The sequence below is a fragment of the Mus musculus genome, chromosome 7 (genome assembly GCF_000001635.26).
Source record: "Mus musculus strain C57BL/6J chromosome 7, GRCm38.p6 C57BL/6J".
In the NCBI taxonomy this organism is placed as follows: domain Eukaryota; kingdom Metazoa; phylum Chordata; class Mammalia; order Rodentia; family Muridae; genus Mus; species Mus musculus.
The window spans coordinates 30,756,186-30,762,456 of NC_000073.6; positions in this window are offsets into that span (position 1 = coordinate 30,756,186).

The window sequence follows — 6,271 nt, forward strand, 5'->3', positions numbered from 1 at the left end:
GCTTGTACGTCCTCTTGTCACTTGATGGAAGGATCTAGGAACTTGCTGTATAGGATGGAAAGAGCTGGAGACTTCAGGATGATTAGCTTGAAGAGGGCAGTTCCCAGAGGCAAGCTACCCTTGGCTAATGTGCAGTGTTTGTGCTCAGCTGGCTAGGAAGGGAAACAACCACTGGTAGTATGTTTGGTGGCCAGGTTGGAAACAATGGCAGCCTGTGTCTGTTGTGCAATGGAGACACACTGGGTGCTTTCCAGTCATGATCTCACTGAATCCTCCAACCACCCAGTTAGGTAAAAGATCTGTTATTATCCCCAAGTACTAAGGACTCCCGTGGAGGGAGGCTTGTGCTATTGGAAAACAGTGGTCAGTCAGTGGACGGAAAGGAACAGTCTGGGAGCTTCAAGCCTTCTGTTTAGCTGGAGAGGGTGAGGCAGCCAACTGGGGGAGAGCGCCGGACAAGTGGAAGGGTTTCTCAGGGAAAGCAGAGAGTGGAAAGAGGCTCAGGTGAGAGAGTCTCTAACGTATGGGAGAGCGACTCAGAAGGCTTTAGGTCCCTGAACTGCTCAGGCACAGAGGGATGACAAAGGCAGCCAGCGTGTGCCAACCACAGGGATTGCCCAAAGCCTCGAACCTGTTTGTCTCACAATGAAGCACAAAAGCCTGTGTTACCCCTGTTGGGTGCAGGGGGATTCCTTGGGGCAAGGGCACACTGGGCACTTTTCACCAGAAGCGATAGGCCTGCACCTGAGCACTATTCAACACCACATAGGATGCTACCTCACACTTCTCATGGTCTCCCTGCTGTTCCCAAGTCTCAACCACAGTGGCAGAGTCCAGGGGAAGCTGCCTATAGGATTGCCTTCTCTAGTGTCAATCAGAGGAGGTGTGTACAGGCAAAGGCTGCAGTCTGTTTCCAGTTCCTCAGCTCCACCCACTGGGCAGAGGCTGAGACAGAGTGTTTGCACCAGGGAATTTGGCTTTGCGGTGGGGGGGGGGGGGGGACGGTGGGGGGCAGACCTTAGACCATGAAAAGCCTAGGCTGTAACTTAGTTACAGAGAGATGGGCCAGCAGGAAACACCCCCTTAAGGACAAAACAACACCGTAGTACACAGAGAAGCCTACATTTGCACAATAGAGGCAATATCCCAGATAGTTAAGGCCCCTTTCCCCTCTGTTTTTTGTAGAGGTGGCTTAAGCCTTTAATCTCAGTACCCTGGAGGCAGAGACAGGCAGATCTCTTGAGTTTGAGGTCAGCCTGGTCTACATAGTTTGTTTCCAGGCCAGCCAGGGAGACATTGTCTTTTATTTTATTTTATTTTTTTGGGTATTATCATGTATAACATCTGAAAGATTTTGAAAATGTTTCAGACAAGAGGATGAAAAGATTTTGCAGCAGTGGTGACCTCATCCCTCAGATCCCCCCATTACTGTCTTAAACTTGCTTGAGCACACACCGGGCCATCTAGTCTCAGAACAATCTTCACAAAACAAAAAGGAAAACATGCACGTATTTATGTTTGCATGTGTTTGTGTGTGGGCATGTGCATGCTACACTGCACTTGTGTGGAGGTCAGAGGACAACTTACGGGTGTCTGTTCTCTCATTCCACCATGTGGGCCTCAGAATCAAAGTCAGGTCACCAGGCTGCCCTGGAACTCACAGAGATCTGCCTGCCTCTGCCTCCCGAGTGCTGGGATTAAGAGCACATGCCTTAAGCAGCTCCGTTGCTGCTTCTCCACTTCTTTGTCCTCCCCTCCCCTCTCCTCCTCCCCTCATTCTTCTTCTAATAGGCTCTCCCCATTTAGACCGCATTGCCTTAAGCTCTTAATTCTTGCTGGATCTAGTGGTACATACCTATCATACCTACCCGTGCTCAGGAGCCAGGGGCAGGATCATCAATCAGGGCAAGCTCAAGGCCATTGGTGCTATCTATGTAGTCCAACCTCGTCTCAAATCAACGTGGATCACTGTAACCACAACAGAAACTCCTATTGTCCTACTTCTATATCCTGATTGCTGGAATTGCAGGCATGTGCCATCAGCTATATATTTCTTTTAGTCCATTTCAAAACATGCCGCAGAGATCTGTGAGATGCACTTTGGTAAGCAGAAATATGCCAGACACTCGATGACCACTCTGTGCTGGACTGATGGTGATGGGCCAGGCCCTTCTGGGAGGTGCCCGACAGCTCCTGCTTCCCAAAGGCAGTATTCAAGTGCTCTTTTACCAAGTAAAAGCTTGCAATGGCTATTTTAAAAACTACATTTATGTATCTATGTATGTATCTATGTATGTATGTATGTGTGTGTGTGTGTGTGTATGTGTGTGTGTGTGTTGTGTTTTGTGTGTGTGTGTGTGTGTGTGTGTGTGTGTGTGTGTGCCCATGCACATGTACACTGCTGCCTTGATCTGGGTATAGAAGGCGGCAGAGGACAACTTTGCCAGAGATGATTCCCTTTGCCGCTTGGGGGCCTGGGATTGAACTGAAGCTTGGCAGTTAGCCCCCTTATTCACACTGAGCTATCTTGACAGTCTTCCTTTCTTTCTTCCTTCCTTCCTTCCTTCCTTCCTTCCTTCCTTCCTTCCTTCCTTCCTTCCTCCCTCCCTCCCTCCCTCCCTCCCTCCCTCCCTCCCTCCCCCACCCCTCTTTCACATTGACTATTTCTCTCACCTGTTTGTTTACAGAATAGCCCTGAGGGTTCCAACTCCCAAGCCCCTCTTGCCTGGGAGAGAGCCCAATTTGCTGCCCTCTGCTGGATTGTCCACAGCTGTCTTGACCACGCCCCCCAGTTGTCATTCTCTCTCCTGATACTCTGATTTTGTCCTTCATGGTGCCTGTGGCAATTTGTAACTATACCACAAATGTTATTTGTATGACACTCACCACCCCCCTCGGAGATTCAGTGGTGAGGTCAAGGCCAGACCCAAATGTCTGACACATGAGCTAACTGGGGCCAGGCCATGGAATGAGAGTGAGCAAGAAACACTCTGCTGGGAAGGGTGGAGCCAGGCCAGGGAGCAACAGAGGAAGAGCCAGTTTCTGCGTATGCCTAAGAACAGGACGAGGAATTTGGGTGGGACCTCCCTGCTCACTGCCACCTTTTATGGGTCCTTCCTGGGTCTGTGCTAAGCGCTTTATAGATATGATTCATTATGCCTTCACAAGTACCAGGAGGCAGGCACTATCATTATCCTCTCACAGATGATGGAGAAGAGGGAGAGAGTGGCCTAAGGCCACCCAGCTAGCAGATGGGAGCCCTTTCCTGCTAGTCATGGCTACCTGACAGGCAGCCTGCCTTCCTGTGACCTGAAGCAAAGTGGGGCAGTGTGTGTGTGTGTGTGTGTGTGTGTGTGTGTGTGTGTGTGTACCATACAAATATAAGCCAGGGTGTGGTGTCACCTGTCTGAAACCATGGCTTTAAGGATTATAGAGCTAAGGAAGAAGAAAAAGTATGAGTTTGAGGCTAACCTGTTCTATGTAGTGAGTTCCAGGCCAGCCTGGACTATGTTATAATACCATGTTTCAAAATACAAAATTGGGACCAGTGAGATGGCTCAGCAGGTAAAGACTCTTGTTGCCAAATCTGATGACCTAAAATCAATCCCCAGGACCCACATGGTGGAAGGAGAGAAACAACTCCCCCACAGTGTCCTCTGAGCTCTTCATGTACACACACACACACACACACACACACACACACACACACACACACTAAATGCTTTAAAAACAAATAAATCAAAACAAAAATTTAAAAATCATCAAGAACAGTAACAATTACCAAGACTACATCTCATCAGGTCACCAAGTTCTGCTGCTTCAGGGTGCCCTCTCTGGGGCCCGCGGTGCACTGTTTAAAGCCCTTCCTGTGCTTGCTGAAGCGGAGCTCCACATCTGCCTGTCTTTACTGAAGAGACAGAAGGATCACAGTTCCAGGAGTGAATAATACTGAAGGTTCCTGTAGAGGAACAGGATGTGGCAGGGAGTAGGACTCCTGACCCAAGGCTATCTTCCTGCTATACTCTGCCAGTCTCCCCTTTCCCCTGATGTCTACTATATGGTCTCTATGCATTCCCCACCCCAGAGGGCTTCCTAAAGCAGCTCTGTGAGCAGCTGTCTCCAAAGCCAAAGTCTTCACCACAATCCCCAAATTCCTTGTCTTCCTCTGCTTTCTAAGTTAGCACCTCTCGTTTCCTGCCTGCTCCAGCCACTGTGGTCTTTGAGTAGCGTAAGCAGGCTCCTGTCCTGGGCCGTGGCATGTTGCCTGTTTGAAGACTCTCTACCCTGTGATGGTGTGTTTTCTTCCTGTAGATGTCTGCCTACCAGTTGACCTGAAGGAACTCTCCCCGACTTAAGGCTGAAAACACCAGCTTTATCTTCTCTATTGACACACTCCAATTGTACTTTTCTTTACAGTTCTGACCACCACTTGATAAGTTTCAGTGGGGTAATAAAGAGAAGAGAGAGTCCACAGCAGCTGACTCTGGTTTGCAGGAGCAGCGTGGGGAGGGGAGACATGGTGGGACCAAGAGAAAGTGTGTGGGGGCAAGTAAGACAGGGCAGAAGAAAGCTCATAGCCGAAATAGCAGGGCTATAGGGAGCCTGAGTAGCTGGGGGAGGGGAAGCTCCTGAGCTGGAGAAAGTTTGGGGGAGGGGAAGGTGAGAAGAACTAGGTACTTGAGATATCAAGGGAGCCTGGTGGCCAGCATGTGCTTTGGTGTACTAGTAGGCACCACAGACAGCCATTTGTCCCTTCTGCCAGCGGTAAGGAAGTGGCTCCTTTGGTAGAGAGGAACCAACTTCACAAGTTCCTGAATGCTGGCTTTTGTTTAATCGCCAGACTTTGGGTAAACAGAGTTTCCATTGGTCCTGAAAAAATACAATGTAATTTGATTGTTTCTACCCCGTTACTCCTGTCAATTGAGCACAAGCCCTACCTCTCGTCTCCCATCGTTTTGTTATTGTTACTATTAATATGCCCTGAATTCAGCAGTGCTAACCCTGTGTAAACCGCTAAGATGGAGCTATCTGCTGAGGAATAGACAAGCTACCATTCCTCCCCTGAAGCTGGAGTTAAAGGTGCTTTTGAGCTACTTGAAATGAGTGCTGGGAACTGAACTGAGGTCCTCTGGAAGAGCATCAAACACTCCTAACCTTTCTCTAGCTAACCTTCCTTTATCACACACACACACACACACACACACACACACACACACACACACACCCCAGGAACTGCAGCCAGCTACGAAAAATGCTATTGTTTACTTTTCTCTGTTTTTTTTTTTTTTTTTTTCTGGTAATATGTTCCTAGGAGAGATGATCATTGTTTCTTATTTTACGAGTGATATAAAGTATTTTGTTTATTTTTTACATCATTATCACCATCATCATTGTGTGTCTCTATCTCGCCTGTGTGTGTGCACCATGGTGCATGTGTGGAAGTCAGAGGACCACTTTTCAATCCTCCATGTGAGGTCAGAGGATCAAATTCAGATGGTTAGCCTTCGTGGCAAGTGCCTTTACCTGCTAAGCCATCTTGCCAACTCCTAAAATGTTTTCCTATAGCATTCTTTGTCATTGTTGTTTGTTTGAGATTGGGTCTTGTTATGTAGCCTGGGCTGGTCTTGAACTAGTGATTCTCCTGACTCAACTTTCTAAGTGCTGAGATGTGTTGCCACCATGTTGGGCTCTAATAATAGCCTAAAAGTAAGCTGGTATATAGGAAGTAAGTACCAACGGAGATGGGTCAGGGCAGGCTGCAGGACCAGGAAGTGAAGCCTGGCCAGATTAACCACGAAAGAGCTTTTAAGTCAGTGAGCACTGTCCTGAGTTCCTCTTCTACCCAACCCATGAGTGGGATCAGGGACTAGAGGCTCTGGTACTCAGCCTGGGGACCCAGATTTCCTCCTGCACCCTCTCTTCCTACATTGCTCCAGAGCAAAACCAAAATTAGTTCTATCTAGACAAGCCAGGGTTGGTGTGACACTCTGAAGTGACAGATAAGGCTCAGGCGCTTGGGCTCTGCCAGAGGTGGGCCTGGGCTCGGCTCTTAGTTCAGCTACAGGCAGTCTGTGTTCTCTGAGCCACAGTGTCTACATCTCTAAATGGGGATAATAAAGAGTCTTCTTTTAGGATTAGATGATTCTATGTGGAAGCTAGGAACCTGGGCATATAGAAAGCCTTTGACAAACTGGAGCTTGATGACAATAATAATGATGATGATGATAATATTGTTATTATTATTACTATTATTATTACCATCACTAAAACA